Below are 23435 nucleotides of genomic sequence, written 5' to 3' on the forward strand. Positions count from 1 at the left end.
AAACCGAATCTAGCAGCACTTCAAATAGTTAATTTCCCACAATCAAGTATGCTTTCTTACTGGCATTCAAGTTTGGCTCAACATACGCAAATCAATTAATGCAATTTACCACAGAGACAGAATTAAAGACAAAACCATATGATCGTCTCAATAGATGCAGAAAGGTCTTTTGCTAAAATTCAACATCCCTTCATAAGAAAAATCATCAACAAATAAGGCATAGAAGGAACATACCTCAAAATAATGAGTCAAACTCTTACTGGCTTATTGCAGAAAAGTCTTTTGCTTATATTCAACATTCCTTCATAACAAAAGCCATCGTACCTCAAAATTATAAGACTCTTATTGACAAACCCAGAGTGAATATCATACTGAACAAGCAAAAGCTTGAAGCATTCCCCTTGAGAATAAGGATGTCCACTCTCACCATTCCTCTTCAACATAGTACTCGAGGTCCTAGCCAGAACAAATAAGGGAAGGAAATAAAAGGCAACCAAATATGAAAAGACGTCAAACTCTCTCTCTTCACTAACAATATAATTCTATACCTAGAAACCCCTAAAAACTTCACCAAAAGCCTCCTGGAACTGATAAACAACAAATACAGCAGAATACAAAATCAATGCACAAAAATCAGTAGTATTTCTATATATCAATAACGTTCAAGTTGAGAACCTAATCAAAAATACAATCCCACTTACAATAGCCAAAGAAGCCCTAAAATACCTAGGAATACATCTAAACAAAGAGGTGAAAGATCTCTGCAAGGCAAAGTACAAAACACTGTTGAAAGAAATAATGGTGACACAAACAAATGGAAAAAAACATTGCATGCTCATGGATTGGAATGAGTATTGTTAAAATGATCGTACTGCTCAAAGCACTCTGCAGATTCAGTGCTATTCCTTGCAAATCTCCATGTCATCTTTCACAGAATTAGACAAAAATGATTCTAAAATTTATATGGAAATAAAAAATAGCCCAAGTAGCCAAGGAAATCCTAAGCAAAAAGAACAAAGCCAGAGGCCTCACATTATCCAACTTTAAACTGTACTATAAGCCTACAGTAACCAAAACAGCATGGTACTGGTACAAAAACAGATGTGTAGACCAATGGAACGGGAGAGAGAACTATGAAATAAAACCACAACCTAAAGCCATCTGATCTTCAACAAAGTTAACAAAAATGAGCAATGGGGAAAAGACTGTATGCAATAAAAGGTGCAGGGATAGCTGGCCTGCCATATGCAGAAGAATGAAACTGGACCCCTACCTCTCACCATACACAAAGATTAACTGAAGTTTGATTAAAGATTAAAATGTAAGACCTCAAACTGTAAGAGTTCTAGAAGAACTTAGGAAACACTATTCTGGACATTGGCCTTTGGAAAGAATTTATGACTAAATCCACAGAAGCAATTGCAACAAGGACAACAACGACAACAAAATTGACAAGTGAGACCTAATCAAACTAACGAGATTCTCTGCACAGCAAAAGAAACTGTCAACACAGTAAACAAACAATCTACAGAATGGAAGAAAATATTCTCCAACTGTGGATCCAACAATGGTCTAATCTAATATCCAGAATCTATACGGAGCTACTTAAACCACTGAACAAGCAAAAAACGATCCCATTTTAAAAAGACATGAACAGACACTTCTCAAAAGAAGACATACAAGAGGCCAAGAAATATATGAAAAATGGTTCACATCACTAATCATCAGAGAAATGCAAAATCAAAACCACAATGAGTTACCATCTCCTACCAGTCAGAATGCTATTAGTAAAAAGCTATTAATAAAACAAATGTAATCAAGGGTGCAGAAAAAAGGGAATGCTTATACATTGGTGGTGGGAACGTAAATTAGTTCAGCCCCTGTTTGGAGATTTCTCAAAGAATTAAAAACAGAATTATTATTTGATCCAGCAAATAATCCTATTACTAGGTATATATCCAAAAGAAAATAAATTGTTTTGCCAAAAAGATGCATGCACTTGTTTTTTTTGTTGTTGTTGTTGTTGTTTTTGTTTTTTTGAGACAGAGTTTTGCTCTTGATACCCAGGCTGGAGTGCAATGGCGCGATCTCGGCTCACCACAACCTCCACCTCCTGGGTTCAGGCAATTCTCCTGCCTCAGCCTCCTGAGTAGCTGGGATTACAGGCATGCACCACCATGCCCAGCTAATTTTTTGTATTTTTAGTAGAGACGGGGTTTCACCACGTTGACCAGGATGGTCTCGATCTCTTGACTTCGTGATCCACCTGCCTCGGCCTCCCAAAGTGCTGGGATTACAGGCGTGAGCCACTGCGCCTGGCCCTGCATGCACTTGTATGTTCATCACAGCCCTATTCACAATAGCAAAGACATGGAATCAACCTAGGTGCCCAGCAACGGTGCACTGGATACAGAAAATGTAATGCATATACATTATAGAATACTATGCAGCCATAAAAAGAATGAAATAATATCCTTTGCAGCAACATGGATGCAGCTGGAGGCCATTACCCTAAGCAAATTTACTCAGGAACTGAAAACTAAACATGTTCTTACTTATAAACGAGAGGTAAACATTGGGTAATCATGGACATAAAGATGGCAACAATAGATACTGGGGACCACTAGAGTGGTGACGAAGGGAGAGGGGCAAGGGCTGATTAACTATTGGGTATTATGATCAGCACCTGGGTGACAGGATCAATTGTACCCCAAACCTCAGCATCAGACATTATTTCCAGGTACCAAACCTGCACATATACCCCCGAATCTAAGATAAAAGTCAAAATGATAAAAATAAAAGAAAAAACGAAACATTATCCCCTCCACTTTGGCCCCCTAAGCCCTCTGAGAATGGGAAAACTAGTTTCTTTGTGGAGGAATGGCATGGTTCCTCAGTTTCTTCCTATTTTGTAGTTGTGATTCCCCATTACTATAAGGGATTCTGGGATGCTGCCACCTTATGCAGACTTACAGAAAAAGTGGCAGATGGGGTCTGACTGGCTGGCCCAAGACTCATGTTAGCAGGAAGACTAAGCAGCCCTTGTGCTTTGTGATCATTTGGGCCAGCAGCCTCCATGGCCTCATGTCTGTGTCACCTGCTCATGGTCCTTCCATCCAGATGGCCAAACCCACACAGTGCTGACATGATACACAGTTTGCGAAGTATTTCCCATAATATTTCATTTGCAACCCAATCTTGTAAGAGATTATTAATTATTCCATTTACAGCTGGAAAAAAATGAATAATCTTTGAAATCTGACATTGAAGAAACCCTAGAAGTTAGCTCAACTCAATCCCTTATTTTCTCAGATAATGACATGGAGACTCTGAAAAGTTAAGTGGCTTGTTCAAAATCACAGTGGCAGTAATGATAACAAGGGTGTCTTCATCAGATGTGTCACTAAGCCCTCAGAATATGTCACCTCATTTTGTACTCACAACAATCTTACAAGGTAGGACATGTTGAAAACAAAATGAAGAAACTGAGAGGGCTGAGTCAAGGCCAGGTTTTCTGATGCAAGTTCAGTGCAGCTTCACTCTTCACAGCTACCCCAGGGTGGCCCCTCTCCACTCCTGACGTCAGGGCCATCTCAAGGGAGGACACAGCTGTCAGCTGGGAAGAGAGAAATGGGCAAGGGACTGCCTCATGGCTGGAATGGATCGTGAGAAAGCCACAAGCAGCAGGGAAGCCTGTGAGTCACCAGAAAGTTTGGTTAAGGATGAGGCTGAGATGAATAACAGCAAAACAGCCAAAACGGTCACAGCAGCATCTCACTCTGACCACCCAGATTACTTTTAGCAGCAGCACAGCATGAGCAAGGCTGAGCTCCAGAGTGAGCCACAGAACAAACTAGAAATTTTTATCAGGATTTGTTTTTCACATGAACTTCTCAGACTCTAAATCCAGTCCTATAAACAGGTGAAGCAAAGGTCCAAGAGAAAATCTGCTGATTATATGAATCTTCACCACGAGCAAATCAGTGGTTCTCAGCTGGGATAACTGTGCCCCCAGGGGACATTTGACAATGTCTAGAGACAATTTTGGTTGGAGGGTTAGGAGAGTGCTACTGGTAAATAATGGAGAAAGGCCAGGGATGTGGCTAAATATCCTTCAATGCATGAGACAGCCCCTTTCAACAAAGAATTACCAGCCCAAGATGTTCACAGTGTTGGGGCTGAGAAACTTTGGTGTAAATGAAGCTGAGCTGCATATAAACATGACTTCAGTTGCACAACAAATACCCCAGCTTTCAGAGAAATAGTCAACTAGGTCAAAGGACACTGGAGTGGGAATTGCAAGACCTGATTTCTAGTTCCAACTTGATGACAATTTTGGAACTTTGGGTGTCCTTTTCTTCCTAGAACTAGAGCAGCCATGTGATGGGACCAGTGCCTTCCTGGGGTTGGCTAGTGGCACACAGGAAACAACACAGGAAACAAACAGCAATACAGGAAACAACACCAACACACAGGAATGTTTTGCCCCTGCCAAACATTCTTGAGTTATAACTAACCCAAGCCTCTGAGTGTTGATGGATCACTTTTGTTTTAGTAGGGCCTCAGCACTTTTTTTCTCCAATTAAAAGGTAATCCACATCATTATAGAAACTTAAGAAAATACAGAATAACACAAACAGAAGAAAAAAGAAATATCTTATAATCCCATTTCTTAGAAAAGCATTTTATTCTGAAAATCTCCAGATACTGACCTTCATTTTCACTATTTTGAAGAGAAAGGGGAGAAGGGGGAGTCACTGTCTTCATCCTTTTGTTATTACTATTTTCTTCTTCACTTCTTTATAGCACAAAGGAGCTTTACCAATACATCAAAAGTTCAAACAGTTTTAACTGTAGCTATTTGCCTTTGCTTGTTTTAACTTTTTAAAAAAGTTCAGGCTGTTGATTGTGGTAAAATACAAATAACATGAAACTTACCACCTTACCCATTTTGAGTGTATGGTTCAGTAGCGTTGTGAGTCAATCTTCAGAACCTTTTCATTTTCCAAAACTAATACGCTGAATTCATTAAACAATAACTCCTCAATTTCCTTCTCCTCCAGTCCCTGGCAGTCACCATTCTACTTCCTGTTTTATGAACTTGACTACTCCAGATTCCTCATATAAGTGAAATCATACAGCATTAGTCTTTTTGTGACTATTTACTCAGCATAATATCTTCAAGGTTCATCCATACTGTAGCACATGTCTGAATTTCCTTGCTTTTTAATGCCGAACAGTATTCCATTGTGTGTTCTGTTTTCTTGATCCATTTATCTATTGATGGGCACGTGTTGCTTTCACCTTTGGCTATTAAGAATAATAATACATAAACATAGGTGTATGAATTTCCCTTAGAAACCCTGCATTTAGTGTCTTAACTTCCTGAGTCCTTTTTTGTTTTTGTTGTAAAAATGGGGAAAAAAAGAACGCCCACCTTGCAACTGACTTCTGCTTCAGGAGGCAAAGTGCAATCCTTGTGGGCCCAAAGAGGCATATCCATATCTACCTTTAAGTTGCCTTATATTCTTGCAAAACTCAATTTGCTCTTAGAAGACTCGTGTCAGTAATCCTCCGGAACTCTAAACTTAACACAGATCTCTGACTTCCCTCTTCACTGTAATGTCTTCCATGTTGAAGCACTTGCCAGTTTACAAACCACTTTCACATCTATTGTCCTGATTTTCATAGTCCTTTCGGGGGCAGACAGGGATCAGTGCACCTGTTTCAGAGATGAGGAAGTAGAAACTCAGTACGCAGCCAGGATACAGGAAAGTCAAAGTGGTGATGGTATATTCTATGCTCTGCTGCTGTGGCCCCTTCTATTCCACCAAGTGGAACATCAACAGCGACGGTCATCAGGGGAGACACCAAGGACACATCCAGGAGCTCCCAACCAAACAGTTGGAGGGGATTGGAAGGCTCCATGTTTTTAGTTACTTTCAGTTCTAACTCATGACAAAACAAAAACACTGAGAGACCAAAGAAAGAGGTTGACAAATCTGGTTCTCAGAAACATTCAATAAGGAGTTACAGAAGTGATGTCTTGGGCAGCCACGAGATGATGGATCCCTGCACTCATCCTCCAGAAGGTATTCTTTACATAGAAAGCTTTTAGGGTAAAGCACGTGCTGCTGCTTGTCATGCCTCCAGACTTTCTGACCAAGACTTGTGACCATTTCTTTAAGAAGGGTAATCTATGCTAAAGGCATTGTTTAAAGACCTTGCTGCAGAACACCCTGGTGGATGGGTCATCAGTTATCACGGTGCTTTTGCTTCAAAATGGCCTCACTCTTGCCATGTAACAGCTGTTTTCCTGCATATACAAATGTGTGCATGAGGAGAGGAGGAAGCAAAACCACTTAAAATATCAGAAAAATAAGAACAAGTAAAACCTGATTGATTATGGGCTAGTACTGTCAGTAAATATTGGAGAAAATGGAATTATTAGGTGGACCAATTAAAGGACTTCTTACATCTTTATAATTATTTATAATATAGACTTTGTAAACATGCTGAAACTATTAGTGAAAGATAGTTTCCTGTTGTTTAAGATGATGCATTGACCTATTGGGGAAAATTCATCACCTGAGTGCAGCTTACAGCATTGCCATTAGGAAGAGTTCATGCTGTGAGAAAAAAATATAATTATGGTAGCTCTGAAAATGTGACCTTTTAGAATCTCTGTGGAATTAAAGGATGTGAAAAGGATTTAGCTCTGTCACTAAGATGGCTGCGGCTGTTTGTTTCCATTCTGCTCCACTCACTACAACTACCTACCTGCATGTAAATAAATGGTAACATAATCAAGCTCTTGTGATAGTTTATTAAAATATTGCCTCTCAGCTGAATATGTCCTTATATCCTTCTCCCACAGCTTTTACATGGAAGCAGTGAATGGCTTGTGTTTTCATATAGCATAGAAACATTATTTTCCTTCTGCAATTGCTCCTGTAGAAGGGTAAGCTAGCACTTTTGCAAAAGGGTGACATTTACAAATTGTTTTTGTCTTCAGAGTAAGCCACTGTTTAGATTTAAGAAAAACAAAGTTTCACAAGTTTTCCTTGGGTAGGACTGAGGGATTTCCCATCATAGGAGAGGGAAAATATTTTAGTCTCTACCCTCTTAGTTTTATTGCCTGGAGTCCTGTAAATTAGACTGACAGAAGACAAATTAACAGGAGAAAAGGCATATCGTCTTTATTTTTTGTTAATTTTTATGTGATATTCCAGAAAAGAAGTGAAGATTCAAAGAAGCAGATAAACTAAAAGCTTATATGCCATTTTTAACAAAGAATGATAAATTGTGGCAATGTCACAAGACAAAGTAAAGAGTTTTGGGCTTCCAAGGGTGGTAAACTGTGGGAATGTAAATAGATGGGGGACACTCATGGGAGAAAAGAGCTATCCTCGTAAGTTTGTCTGTGCAGGTTTATCACAGTGCCAACTTTTCATCTCCTTCGTGGCTATAAAACTTCCCTGGGAGAGGGCTTTTACTGCAGCCCTTATTTCTCAGGAGTTTCTGCTTGCAGTTAGATAAAGGACACTCCAAGAAGGTATCTTTCTATATCTGTTGACTCTCAAATGTCTTCAGCTCAAAATAATTCTTATGCCAAAGTGGTATATTTTCGGGTGACATATTATGATCCCCTTCACTATCTTATGCAGGTCTTCAGCTGATTAGAATTTGTTTCCATCATATGCATGATGTGTAAGAGGTCCCTGTTCAGCTGGAGTTAAATGTTTCAAGTTATGTTTATTGCTCTGCTTGGGATATCAGGCCCTGGAGAGTGCTGTAAAATCAGCAGTGGATCTAATGGCTGAGATCAGCAAGTGCATCCAGGCCAGACAGTCTAGACTGGTTTTCCCAGAGGGACACTTGCAGTTGTTCAAAGACATTTTGAGTCGTCAAAACTGGGCACAAGAAGATGTTGTCACATCTAGCGGGCAGGGGCCAGGGGTATTGCTATCTTACAATGCACAGGACAGCCTCCACCACAAATAGTTAACCAGACTGTATTAGTTTGTCAAGGCTGCCATAACAAAGCACCACAGACTGGGTGGTTTAAGTAACACAAACTTATTGTCTCAGAGTTCTGAAGGCTACAAGTCCAAAAACAAGGTTTCTTCTGCCGGCTCTGCTCTAGGGAAGCCTCTGCTCTAGACTTCTATTCTTGGCTTGTAGGTGGCTGTTTTATCTCTGTGTCTCTTCACATAATCTTCCCTCTATGTGTATTTCTTTGTCCAAATTTCCTCTTTTTATAAGGACATCAGTCATATTTTATTAGGGTCTACCCTAGTGACCTCATTTTAACCTGATTACCTCTATAAAGACCTTATCTCCAAATAAGGTCACATGCTGAGGTCCTGAGAGTTAGTACTTCAACATATGAATTTTGGAGGAGCACAATTCAAACCGTAACACAACCTAAAATGTCAATAGTGCCAAGGTGGAGATACTCTGGTTTAAATGGTTGCTTGACTTCTATGCCTCCTTTCCTTCTTTCTTAATCTTTGGACAGCAATCACCTAGAAAAAAGATGCGAGTTTTATTTATGTTCGGAACATAATCACTAAGCATTTAAGAGTGGATACCTAGAAACATTACAATAATAAGGTAAAAATTTTACTTTCATTCCCCATCTAGCACCAAATAGATTATCCCTTTATTTTCCTTTGTTTCTGGTTTTCTATACATGCTCCCCTACTTAGACTGGCTTTTGTTTTGAAGTCACTTGTGAAATATTATGCCCGTGGGATGCAGCCATCCATGTCCTATGTAAAACAAATACTAGCAGAGGAAGTCTTTTTTATTTTTTTTATTTTTTCCTTTTTTTGTTTTTTGAGGCAGAGTCTTGCTCTGTCTCCCAGGCTGAAGTGCAACAGCGCAATCTCAGCTCACTGCAACCTCTGCCTCCTGGGTTCAAGCAATTCTCATGCCTCAGTCTCCAGAGTAGCTGGGATTACAGGTGTGTGTCACCACACCTGGCTAATTTTTGTATTTTTAGTAGAGACAAGGTTTCGCCACGTTGGCCAGGCTGGTCTTGAACTCCTGACCTCAGGGGATCCACCCACCTCGGCCTCCCAAAGTGCTGGAATTTCAGGCGTGAGCCAATGCACCTGGCCAGAGGAAGTCTTTTTAAACAGTTTTAAGTTATGGTGAACTGAAATGCCTTAACGATATAGAGTAATGTCAAAATATGGACTACCAGATTAGTCAGTTGTGGGTTCACATTCCACTCTGTCATGGTTGCTTTTAATCTTGGGAAAGCTAACTTACCCCTCTCTAAATCTCCAGTCATTTTCTTATTGGTAAAAGGAGAGGTAATAAGGTTATTTGTACTACAGACAGAGCTGAAGAGAGGATTATGAAATAGTGCATATAGTGAGATTAGCTTAATGCCTGGTCCAAAGAATGTAGACACTAAACATTAGCAGTTGGTATTACAGATAGATGAAAATGACCCCTTGTAATCATTCCTTGACTTCAGTGACATTGATGTTATGTTTACAGTGCACTAGGCACTGGGAATGCAAATGTGCTAAGATCCTTGAAGTCTAGTGAAGAAAGCAAGCAAGGAGAGAGTAGCAGCTGTGTGTTAAGTGCTGTAACAGAAACTACACACAACCTTCTACCGGAACAGGAAGGCAGGATTTCTAGAAAAGGCCTCTGGGAAAATGTCCAGGGAATATTTATAGAAACCTGAAGTCATCACATTGATTTACCTAAATGTGACTCAGGTTGTACATCAGCAGCTTTTTCAGATTCTATGATGACAAAATCATGGCCCCTTTATCACTGCAAGAACCGTTACAGGTTTTCAAATATTAAATGAAAAATGCAAAAGGGAAGAGATAGAAGAACAGAATGTAAAATGTTAATACATAATTTGTTTCTGTGAAAACAGAAATGAAAAAAGAGGTGAAGCAACGATAAATTATGCCTAAATATTCATGGATAAAGTAAACAACTAAATTTTTTCTTTTTTCTTTTTTCTTTTTGAGACAGAGACTTGCTGTTGTCACCTGGGCTAGAGTGCAGTGGCACGATCTTGGCTCACTGCAACCTCTGACTCCCAGGTTCCAGTAATTCTGCTTCAGCCTCCCAAGTAGCTGAGATTACAGGCATTCACCATCAAGCTCGGCTAATTTTTGTATTTTTAGTAGAGATGGGGTTTCACCATGTTGGCCGAGCTGGTCTCGAACTCCTGATCTCAGGTGATCTGTCTGCCTCAGCTTCCCAAAGTACTGGGAATACAAGTGCGAGCCACAGTGCTTGGCCAACTAAAATTTTTAAAAATGTGTTTATTTTGGCAATGAAGTATAGTCAGGAAATCCCATTCATGTTACAAATACAGTAGGAGTGAAAAATATAGGAACAGTTACGGTCAATAATGTTATTTTTAGAAAGAAAATAAAAATGAAAGAAATTGCTGAAATAATACCTATGAATAGAGTTTGTTTGCTTTTTTTTTTTTTTTTTTTTTTTTTAACAAAGCAGAGGTTGTCCTGTTGCTTAGGTCAGTGACACTTCATAGGTCCTAAAGGAGCTGTTGAATACGGTAGCTGCCCATCAGCCACAAGATAATAAATAATAAGCTAAGATTGCGGTGGCTCAAGCCTGTAATCTTAGCTTATTATTTATTATCTTGTGGCTGATGGGCAGCTACTGTATTCAACAGCTCCTTTAGGACCTATGAAGTGTCACTGACCTAAGCAACAGGACAACCAGCACTTTGGGAGGCCGAGGCGGGTGGATCACGAGGTCGAGAGATCGAGACCATCCTGGTCAACATGGTGAAACCCCATCTCTACTAAAAATACAAAAAATCAGCTGGGCATGGTGGTGCGTGCCTGTAATCCCAGCTACTCAGGAGGCTGAGGCAGGAGAATTGCCTGAACCCAGGAGGCGGAGGTTGCGGTGAGCCGAGATCACGCCATTGCACTCCAGCCTGGGTAACAAGAGCGAAACTCCGTCTCAAAAAAAAATAAAAATAAAATAATAATAATAATAATAATAATAATAATAATAAGCTAAGATGAATAGAAGTAATTCACCTTTGAAGACCTTTACATAAAAAAGGAGTTTGAAATGACACATTAGAAGGACCATGCATCAGAATTGCGTCTGATCTTCAGGGGCTCATCTGAGATGCTAAATAATTAGTTCAACCACCGTGTGTTGAGGCCCCACTACTGCGGGGGCTGGGCTGGGGCTGTAAAGCAGGGCTGCCCTGCTAGAGTGAGGTGGAGGGGAACAAGGAAATGGGTGTGATATTTACCAATGTGAAAGAAAAATAAAATCTCACGACCCCAAACTCACTATGCTGAAAGGAAAAGTTCAGCTTGGAAACTGAGTGTCACACACACACAACTGCCTTTCGTTTAGTTCCTAAATCGATATCTCCCCAGGTGGCTCCCAGTACCCTGTGAATGTATATCAACAGCTTATCTTCATGGGTGCAAGACAAGAGAAGACTAGGTAGAAATCATCCCTCTGCCCATGCCTAGGGGAATGCATGTTTCACATCTGCCTCTCCTTTATGTTTATTTATCTTATGTAAAAGGCAGATTCACTGAGCACCAGATGAATACATAATTGACTGTTCTTATATCCCTTCTTCTCATGTGCAAAAGAATGTAATCACTTGTCTCATTAATCTACTCTCCCTTTTTCTTTCTTTCCTCCCTTCCCTCCTGTCCCTTTAAATACGGAAGCACTCAAAACTCACTTTGGAAAAAGTGCACAGATTTTACTATGGCTTGCGTCTCTTTTTTCCTGAGCATGTCTTCAACCTTGGCAAAATAAACCTCTAGATGGATTGAGACCTGTCTCACTCATCACAGAGGGAAGCACAGGGACACACTGGACCCACAAGGAAGGAGTCAAAAATAAACTCCTGGAAAAATAATACATTTTTTAAAAAGTCCTTCCCACATCCATCCATTTATTAAATAGTAACTCTTTACTCACATGTAATATGCCAGGCACCATATTTGCATCTGGAGAGAAAAAGATAAGGCATGGCCACCGCCCACGAGCCTTAAAGTTTGGTTGACAAATCACAAATACACAGAATGTTAGAGATGTGCTAGAAGCATGGCTGGGATGAGAGAGGACCCTGGAGTGAAAAGTTTCATGGTAGGAAAACACCAGATCCCCAGTGGGAACGCCCCCAGGCAACTCAAATTCACCAGCAACAGGGCTCAGGCAGTGAGAAGAGAGAAACAATTGGTTTTTGCCTCCTCTTCCAGTGTCACTGGGCAGCCTGGCGTCTTCACTATAAACCCCAGTCACCAAAAGAAGCAGGGCAGCTTATCCAAGCACACGCAACTGAAAGACCAGTTTGCCAGAAAACAATTTGTCATCAAGTCATCAAATTTAAAATTATTACAAAAAAGAAAAAGAACTTTGCTTATCTTATTTATAAACGTATACTGACTTGTCTCCAATGGAACAGTTTAAGTAGTTTGGGGGGATTTCTACAGTTTTCATTGACAAGGGTTTATTTTGCCTTTGTAGCAGCACTTAAAGAAGTCTTTAAGTGTTTTCAAAATGTATTCAAAATTCAAAAATCATCCCATAACCAAAAAATCAGTGTTTGCTTCCTAGAAGAAATTTTCAGTTTATACTGATTTCGTTCATGGCTTTTTGGTTTTGCCAACACTTTAGCATATTTGTCACTATTCTCTCAATTTCTCAAATTGGGGCATTATATTCTAGGAATTTCCTTTATCAACCTAACTTTTCTAATGATTTAATAATTCATATTTACTGGTGATGTGATTGATCCTGTGGTTTCCAGTTTATCACTTTACCAGTCTTTTCAGTATTTTCAGGATTTTTTAAGCCACTAAAACAAAGCCTTTTATGACAGTTTTGGATTTACACTTGGTGAATATCAAACTTGAGGCATTGGTCATGAAAATCATTATAATAGAATCTTCTGGGCACCCTAACTTCCTTTTTGCTTCCTTGGCTTGTTTTATCCCATTTTTTGTTCTTGTTAGAATTATTTATTTATCTATTTATTTTATTTTTTGAGACAGAGTCTTGCTCTGTCACCCAGTCTGGAGTGCAGTGGCACAATCTCTGGTCACTGCAACCTTCGACTCCCAGATTCAAGCGATTCTTCTGCCTCAGACTCCCAAGTATCTGAGACTACAGGTGCATACCACCACACAGCTAAATTTTGTACTTTTAGCAGAGATGGAGTTTCATCATGTAGGCCAAGATGGTCTCCATCTCTTGACCTTGTGATCTGCCCTCCTTGGCCTCCCAAAGTGCTGGAATTACAGGCATGAACTACTGCGCCCAGCCTCTTGTTAGGAATTTTAAATGTCCATAATTTCTTACAGAGTAGTTTGGGGATATAACTAATTTTTCAGGTGCTTTTGAGTTTAAATTTTAAACTTTAAAAACAACTTCATTTGCTGTTGCTTACCTAAAAATAGCCAGTTAAAATTTCATCCTTTTATCTTAAACTTTTATTATTAATTTGACTTTAATCTAATTTGATTTAATATAATTTAATTTAAAGTTTTAATTGCTGGAAGCTTAAAATTAGGGCTGATAAACTATTTAAGGTATTAAGGACCGAAAAATAGGAAAATGACATTTGAATAATTAAATAAAACAAGCTTTTGAATATTATTTAGTAAAATTTTAAAGTTAGATAAATTGATCATTAAGAAACTGAAATGCAGTAAATTGATCTCAAATCATTCTGTATATTTTGAAGACGTAATTTTGTTCTTAACCTACTGTCAGTTCTTTCTCTTGCTCTTCTGCTAGTGATTAAAGGGGATGGTGTTTTTAGAAATAATTCTGTAAAATAAATGCTTATGTTCTATTAAAAAAAACAACATAAACACTTACGTGTTTTGTGGTAGACTTCCCAAATACAAATATGTCTAAGTCCTAATCCCCAGAACCTATGAGTATTGCCTTATACAGCAAATGCATCTTTATAGATGTGATTAAATTAAAGACCTTGAGATGGAGAGATTATTCTGGATTATCCCAATGGACCCAATGTCATCACCAGGTCCTTTGAAGAGGGACTCAGAAGGGTCAGAGTCAGAGAAGAAGACATAATGATGGAAGCAGAGATTGGAGTGGTGCTCTTTGAAGATGAAGAAGGAGACCACAAGCCAAGGACTACAGGCTGCCACTAGAAATAATTGGAAGAGTCAAAGTAGTGGATTGTGCTCTCAGGCCTCTAGAAGGAACCACCAGCCTTGGGGATCTCTTGACAATGAAACAGACAGAGGGCTTGTGACTTCCAGAACTGTAAGAGAATAAGTTTGTGTAGTTTTAAGCCACGAAGTTTGTGGAAATTTGTTATAGCAGCCATAGAAAATGAATATAAGTATGTCACTGATATGCCTTCTCATCTGCTTCTTCATCCTTTCCATGCACAGGGTTTTACAGCCAGGCCTACCAAGCATGTTATTATTCTCTGAGAAGACCAGAAAAGCTCTGCCCAGACATCTGAGACTCCAATTTCCATCCATCTCTTTCCTGGCTACCATATATCCACCTGGAACCAATGAGATAAACAACTGTACAGAGGCTTTTTGTTTTGGATTTTAGTGTTCTCAGAAGTTACCAAAATACACCATGAAATTATCTCAATTAAGTTTACCCGAAAGCTACTAAATACACTATTTTCAGCCTGTCTATTCCCATCTCTAGCCATGCTTGGCTACATTTTCCCATAAACCTCATCAGCTAGAATGTGCATTAGATAATAGTGCTAAATAGTTTAAACAGAATATGGCCAGGGTTACAGAAAGCACCCAATTTGCCTGCATACATACACCCCTGCAAAATCCAGCTCCACAGATTTTTTTCCTCTTTTGTTACCACTCCAGCAATCCCATGAGACAGGCAGAAGTTGTCTAGCCCTAAAGGAGTCATGAGACTAAATGACATCCCCAAGATCTTAACAAGAGTGAAGGGTAAGTCAAGGACTCACATTCCCGACTAGCTCCAGCTTTGAACCTGTGACTTGGAGGAGGCACGCACACACAGGTGAAAGAGGTCATTTCAAGCAGTACTGCTACCAGGAGAAATTCAACACCCCCTGCTGGATCTAGCCTGAAGTGCCCTAGTTAGAACCTGATCCCCTTAGCTAAGGCTTTAGTCCTTACAGTGCAAATACCCTGAAGAGATGCTTTCCAGGGCATCCATGCTCCCTAGAATCCCAGCACCCATGCCTTGTGGTCAGGAAGCCAGTTATTTCAGGACTCAGGTGAATGCTGTACCTGATCCTCCCCAGGCTTCTGGAAAAGTCCACAGTTCACAGTAATGACTGCCATCCTCTCATTCAGTCAACAGCTGGCTCTTATCCAAGAACTGGCCACTGCACTGGAGATGAATTGACTGGGGATGCCTTAAAGTTTGAGATTTGGGAGGAGACGTTGTGTTTGAATCCTGCCTAGAGGGACTTTCTAGGTATAAGATGCTGGAGAATCACAAGACCTGAGTCTCACTGGCATTTCTAATTGCCTCAAATGTGATTTCTAAATTGTGAGAATTCTGGACCTTGCTTTTCTGAAGAGATAAGAAGAAAGAGTTTCTGATACTGACCCACCGAAGCTGTAATGTTATTAGCATTTTCTATCCACTGTGTCAGGTAACTACACTAAGAGCAGGAAGGAGCCATAGGCTTCAGTATGTCGGCCTATGCAGCAGCAGATGGGTGTAAGACCTTTGGAGAGTCCCGTGAGGATAGGAGGTACTTGAAAAGACAGCAGAAGGGGAAGAGAAGGAGAAGCCCCTTCCTTGGCCATTGCTTTCACCTGAGTAGAGATCAAGCGAGGAAAATCCTCACTAGAGGGAGAATATATAAAACAAAAAGTCGGAGGAAAATCTCAGCATTCTGAAAGAAGCACTCTGTAAGAATTTTAAATGTAGGTCCTCAACTATTTAAAAATGTAAAATTTGGAAAAGTGAAGAAAACTTACTCGTATAATGAGTGTGGAAAGTCATGCCAGAAAAAAAACTACCATAAAATGCAACTTGCATATGAAAATCCATACCTACTTATGCCATGAGAGAGTGGAAAAGCTTTTTTGGGGGGGAGGGCAGGGATGGAGTCTCACTCTGTTGCCTAGTCTGGCACTCCATGGCTCCATCTCTGCTCACTGCAACCTCCGCTTCCTGGGTTCAAGTGATTTCATTTCTCAGCCTCCCCAGGCAGCTGGGACTAGAGGCATGTGCCACCACGCCTGACTAATTTTTATATTTTTAGTAGTGACAGAGTTTTGCCACACTGTCCAGGCTGGTCTCAAACTCCTGACCTCAAGGGATTTGCCCGCCTCAGCCTCTCAAAGTGCTGGGATTACAGGTTTGAGCCACTGTGCCTGGCCAGGGTGGGAAAGCTTTTATAAAACTCAGTTCTACTCAACTTTGAAAAATGTAAACTGAGGGTGACCATTTAAATGTAATCACTGTGGAAAACTCTTTGGGCAGAACCCTGACCTTATTGAACATCAGAGAATTCTTACCACAGAGAAATCATATAAACATGTGAATGGGGAAAACAGTTAACCACAAATCACATCTTATTTAACACGAGGAACTAGATGGTGAAGAGAGCTTATTCCTGTGAAAAGGGTGCAACCCTGCTAACCATAGGATAGGTCACAGGCAAATCCACATGTGCTCTTGTACATAAAATTATGCACTAGTATATATTGCACCAGACACTGCAAAATCAAACCTGTAGAAATACAGTCATTGTGGGGAAATCCTTTTTTTGGGAGTTCAAATTTTATTACACATTAGATTATATTAAGGTGATTGTCATTGTGAGAAAATCTTTCTTTTTAAGGATACTTGTGTATGGCTTACATAGGAGATGACTTCCAAGTAGCTGGGACTACAGGTGTGCGCCACCACACCCAGCTAATTTTTTTTTTTTTTTTAGAACTGGGTTTCACCATGTTGACCAGGCTGGTCTCGAACTCCTGAGCTCAAGTGATCCTCTCACCTTGGTATCCCAAAGTACTGGGATTACAGGGGCGAGCCACTGTGTGCCCAGGAGATAGATCTTATAATAAACAAAATATACAGATGTTAAAAGATACACTTAGGTACAATAAAATTTTAATGAGTTTATTTGAACATTTAGTGATTCATAAATCAGTCAGCACCAGACAAGAAGCAGTTCAACATCCCACCTAGCCGGTGAAAGGGGAAACTTTTATGACGTGTAGTGGAAAGTCCTAATTAGAGATTAGTTGGTGGGGTTTCTGAGTTGTTAAACTTAAGTTTTCTTTTAGTTTTACATTAAATTTGGGCTTCAGTTTGCTTATGTAAAAACCTAAGTTACTGAGGCTATCTCAGACTAATGGCCTCCCAGTTAATTTATTGAACATAGGAAAGAGAGAGCAAGAAGGAGGAAAGAATAGGCAGGAAGGAAGGAAGGAAGAGAAAAGCTTTGGGTGAATCAAGCTCAAAGGCTTTTTTCAGTCCGAAGATCCCACAAGCAAATTCTGACAAGGAAAAGCATCAGAATTCATGAGCATGGGAGCGTTGTGGGAGGAAGAAGAGGAGCCGGGATGCTGGGTCATCCCCTCTCACATTTAGAGGTCTCTAAAAAGAGAGGCAACTGCAGACCAGGCCAGCACTGAGCCGATTACCAACTCTCTGCTGTGAGCCTTGCCAATGTGTAGCCCTGTGGCCACCACTCCCCACCCTCGCATACCCACACACTGGCATTGGGTGTTTCCCAGCAAAAGCCCAACGGGCCCAGAAGTCAGCCTTGACAACACTGCCTTGCTCCGACTAGACTTGAGGGCTGAAGCCAGCAAGGTTCAAGAGATGTGGGTTTCCTGAGGTTTGGCAAGGAACCCTGACAGTGTCTGTCTCTGTCACCTTGTTCGAAAGAAGAATTGTTCATCCCAGGCCACTGTCCAGCAAAGCTGTATCAGTTTCCTCTCCTTCCATTTCCAACTACATGCTAGGGATGGGGAGGGGTGCATTGTGACCAGCCAGGGCTTGGATTTGGTCCTCCCTGCAGAGCCTGCTTCTTTCCTTCTCCCGTTCCTTCTCCCAGAGTTCTCACCTACCTCCCACCCACCTCCTTAGGATCTGGTTCTCTAATAAAGCCAGTGGGATGTATAAGCCAGGGCTCACCAAGGGCTATTTTGGCAAGCATACACCTCTGCTTAGCAGGAGCTTCCCACAAATCACTAAAATAGTCAGACCTCACCTGGGTTAGAATGCCAGGAGGGTCCAATCAGAACTCCTAGCTCCACTGCATGTAAGAAGAGTTAGACGACTTTTCTCCAAGACTGTTGCCTCATTTGTTAGATGGGCACAACAGTGCCTCCTTCCCAGGGTTTTATGAGAACCAGGCAAGATACTGCCATTGTGCTTTAGTTCAGTGTGTGGCACAAAAGGAGGGCACTTCAAAGCAATAGTGGGGGTTGGGTATGGTGGCTCATGCTTGTAATCCCAGCACTTTGGGAGGCAGAGGCGGTCGAATCACCTAAAGTCAGGAGTTCAAGACCAGCCTGGCCAACATGGTGAAATTCTATGTCTACTAAAAATACAAAAATTAACCAAGTGTGGTGGTGTGCACTTGCAATTTCAGCTACTGGGGAGGCTGAGATGGGAGACTTGATTGAACTGGGAGGCAGAGGTTACAGTGAGCCGACATTGCACCACTGCACTCCAGCCTGGGTGACAGAGTAAGACTCTGTCCAAAAAAAAAAAAGCCGTAGTGAGCCAAGCAAAGACATACAAATGTGTAGTTTAAAATATATTCATAACAATAGAATCAGCAACACCAATAAAATATATAGCATTACTAATATTGTCCTCAAGTAGAAATTTTAGTCACTGAGGTAGAGGAAATGGAAAACATATTTTAGTGCCTGTGGCACTTGGTCTCCAGCTATAAGTAAAACCTATCCTATTTCAAATTGTCATATGTCTTTGGGTCTCTAAATAGTCCCAAAAGTGAAGAAAATGCAGTGTGTGTTTCCTGAAAGACACTACATTGTCCATATCGTCTTTTTAATAAATCAACTTGCTTAGGCCCTCATTGACTTATCAGTTTGTTATTTTGTTAGCAGAAAATATAATTTCTTTTTACAACTTGATCTTATTTCACAGTACTGTCCTAAGGAAAATAAAGATACTCATTGTACGAAAGAAAGAGAAATAGCCATCCAGGGCAAAATAAGAAAGAGCGGAGGGACTCAAGTCAGGGCAAAGCAACGGGATTGAAAGAGGAGGGAGGAGAGGGTAAGGGAATGAACAAGCAAATACTCTGGAAGCCAGCTAAGTCCCAGATGCGAACTCCCGGTGAGTCTGTCAATCCACAGAATGTGCCGCTTCATTTGCATTTCTATTTCTCCTTAAGGCAATGATGTATATTTCATTTCATCGTTTATTTGTTTATGATTTAATTATAGGAATATGGGGAATCTAGCCAGGAAGGAAGAGTTATTCTTTCCCCCCAAGTGCTACATCTGTTAGAGGTTGCATATAAGTGAATTAATTGCCAAAAATATCTTAGGGGGAAGGCACATATTTGCTCTTCATTTTAGTTACCAGGGATTGCCAGGGCCTCATTCCAACATCCTATCCTTGTTATTAAAAAACAAGGACTTACCAGTAAAGGGTGCCAACACCTAAACAATGAAGAGATGGTTTAATCAGAAAGGATTCCTCTTCTACTTCCACAATGTAGGAGTCTACTTATGACTGCTCAAGTCACACACAGACACATGCTTGTGCACACACCCACAAATACATTGCAGTAGCTCAGGAAACAATTACTCTACTGCTGCTGAATTGTTAAATATTGAATAAATACACAGGAGATTTATTCAATATTTATTTATTTATTTTCTTTTTTTTTATTGCATTTTAGGTTTTGGGGTACATGTGAAGAACATGCAAGATTGTTGCATAGGTAAACACATGGCAGTGTGGTTTGCTGCCTTCTGTCCCCTCACCTGTATCTGTCATTTCTCCCCATGCTATCTCTTCCCACCTCCCCACCCCCCCATCCCTCCCCCATTTCCCCCCAACGGACCCCAGTGTGTAGTGCTCCCCTCCCTGTGTCCATGTGTTCTCATTGTTCAATATTTAACAATAAATACACAGGTGATTTAGTGCTTTTAATGAAAAGGCAATTTATCCAACAAATATATTTTGTTAAGCCCTCTCTGTTTTACATAATAGAGGAATTCCCTAGGAACATAGAGAGAATATTTCTTGCTTTCAAGAAAATTCCAGGGACAGCTTATCATAAAGAACTACAATAAAAGTGTGTTAGGTCAAGAAGTGTTAGTAAGTGCACTGGTACTAACTGGCTCGTGTGCTTTCTTTCTTTCTCCTTTTATAGTCAAAGAGAATTTTCCAACAGCCATCCCCACCACCCTCCTACCTGCATTTTCCACCTTCTTCCTTTCTCAAGAAAATTCCCTCTTCCCCAGTTACTTTAGCTTTTGTAACACCAGCTGAGGGAAGGGGTGGTCCTTTCCCATGCAGCACCCCTCAAATCCCCAACCAGTAACCATTGGATTTCCATTCCTGGCAAAGGTGGTACCGACCACCTGTCCCTGGAACCTGCTGGAACCTGAGGCTGAGGCTGAGGCTGTGCTAGATCGCCCAACTGGCAGCCTACTGACACTTAGAGCATCTACAAAGCAGACAGATAAAGGAAGGAAAGAATTTATGTTTGATTCATTTGGAGCAGCACTCTGCCAGGCATGGTTCAAGTTGCTAGAGACACAGCAGTGAATTTATACCCTTAGATTTGAATATGGGGAAAGAATAAACAAAATGAAAAACACTTTGTATGATATGTAAGGTGATGAAGCATAACAGGGCAGGAGGTAAGGAATGTGGGTTAAGGGGAAACTAGAACTTTCCTGACAAATATTTTTTAAGGCTCTGATGAGGTAACCATGAGAACAAATAAGAATTCTGTCAGTCTTTCATACAGTTATTATAGAGCTTTGTGTTGTTTATATTTCAAATTACACATGGTGGGGTGGAGGAAATGTGAGCATTTAGAACTCCTAATCTGGTCCAGAACCCAGGCAGAGCGTGAAGTGCACCAGCCTCAGTCTGGGCCCAGCGTAGTTACTGATAAAAGACAACCTTTGCATCCTGGTTCTAATCATTGACACTTGCCATCTCCATGCCCAGCCACAACCCTCCACCCAGGCCCAGGGCTGATAAGGATTCTCGGATGCCCCGATTCTAGAAGCCTGTTCAGATGATCTCTCTGAGTCCAGTGCTCCTTGAGCTTCCAGTTCTTACAGCTGGGTTTCTGTCTTGGTAACTACTTGGGCTCAGAGTCTGGTCCTCTCTTTAAAGGAACCCTGAGGCCAGAGCTGTGCCTTGTTTTTGACAGTATCCATCTCTGGGGACTAGACAATCCTCCTGAGTCCAGTCCGGAATGGGGGGCACCTTGTGATTCACAGTTGGACCCCCAGCCTGCCTGCCTGCCATTTCAGAGACACCCATTGACCACTGGCAATGATAGGGCAAGCCATTTGTCCCTATGGCCCTCCAGTTTCAGGCCCAGAACTTGACACACGCTGAGAAACTGACTTTGTTCTTCAAAGTGCTTTGAAGCTAGCCTAGACCCCTGGCTTCTTCATGCCTGTGAGAAAGTCAAATTGTAAGCTCCAGCCCCTCCTCTCTGACACTACCTGGCAATAACTGGCCCTTTCCAATGCACACCTATACTATCATCCTTTCCTTCAGAATTCTCTCTCGCTCTCTTTTCCTGCCTTCCTTCCTTCCCTCCTTCCTCCCTTCCTCGTCCTCCTCCTTCTCCTTCTCTTTCTTTCTCTCTTTTCTTTCTTTCTTCCCTTTTTTAAAGCTTTATTAAAGTAATTTACATTCCATGACCTTTAGTAAATGTAGAGCTGTGCACTTATCACCACATGCCAGGGTTAGAACAATTTCATCACTCCAGTACACCCCTCATGTCCATTTGCAGTGTAGTCCCATTCTCACCTCCAATCCCGGGCAACCACTGGCTTACTTTCTGTCTTTATAGATTTGCCTTTTCTGGACATTTTATGTACACAGAATCATGCAATATGTGGTCTTTTGCATCTGGTGTCTTTCACTTAGCACACTGTTTTGAAGATTTGTCCATGTCATAGCATGTACTAGGAGTTTTCCTTTTTACTGAATAGATATGGCATATTGTATTTATCCATTCACCTGTTGATGTACATTTGGATAGTTTCTAGTTCTGAATAACACTGCTCCATGAGGCCAGGTGCAGTGGCTTATGCCTATAATCCCAACACTTTGGAGAGGCCAAGGTGGGCAGATCACCTGAGGTCAGAAGTTTCAGACCAGCCAGACCAACATGGAGAAACCCCATCTCTACTAAAAATACAAATTAGCCAGGAGTGGTGGTGCATGCCTGTAATCCCAGCTCCTCAGGAGGCTGAGGCAGGAAAATTGCTTGAAACCAGGAGGAGGAGTTTGTGGTGAGCCGAGATGGCTTCATTGCACTCTAGCCTGGGCAACAAGACTGAAACTCCATCTCAAAATAATAATAATAATAATAATAATAATAACAACAACAACAATAACTGCTCCATGAACATTCATGGACAAGTCTTTGCATGGGCATGTTTTCATGTCTTTTCAGCTTTTTTTTTGGTACTGCAAATCATATTTAAAGTGGGAATGTAATTAATCAATAATGCTTTGACTTAAGTTCCTACAGCTTAAGAACTTGCAGGGGCCGCTATAGGAGAGGAGAAACACAGTAGCCGAAATGTGGAAAAAGCGACATAGGGGTAAATTCAACTCCCTAAGGGGCAAAGAGAGGAAACAAAGGCAGTCACCGCCCCATCCACGTGTCTCTGCTCCCTGGTTTAGATGGGAGAAAAATAAAGCAGCCTTCAGGGAAATGTAGCTTCATGCAATTACCATGTTTGATGAAAAAAGTCAATCAATCCTTGCGGTGTTTTCGGATGTGTGACTGCTGCATACGCGTGGATGAAAGGTCCCCCTGCTATCCTTTGCTTCTCACTCTCCTTCACCTCCGTGCACAATCACCAAGTCTACTTCCTCACTCTCTCCCAAATTTCCTCCATTTCACTGCCATCACCCAAGTCCAGGCCATCATTCTTTTTGGGCTGGACCACTGCTCTCCTTGTGTGCTCACTGAATTTCTTCTTCTCTTCATTCTCCATGCACCTCCAGAGAACTCCTTCTTTAGGGTAAATCTGTTTTTTTTTTTTTTTTTTGAGACGGAGTTTCGCTCTTGTTACCTAGGCTGGAGTGCAATGGCGCGATCTCGGCTCACTGCAACCTCCGCCTCCTGGGTTCAGTCAATTCTCCTGCCTCAGCCTCCTGAGTAGCTGGGATTACAGGCACGCGCCACGATGCTCAGCTAATTTTTAGTATTTTTAGTAGAGACGGGGTTT

Source organism: Saimiri boliviensis, chromosome 7 (genome assembly GCF_048565385.1).
Source record: "Saimiri boliviensis isolate mSaiBol1 chromosome 7, mSaiBol1.pri, whole genome shotgun sequence".
Classification (NCBI taxonomy): Eukaryota; Metazoa; Chordata; class Mammalia; order Primates; family Cebidae; genus Saimiri; species Saimiri boliviensis.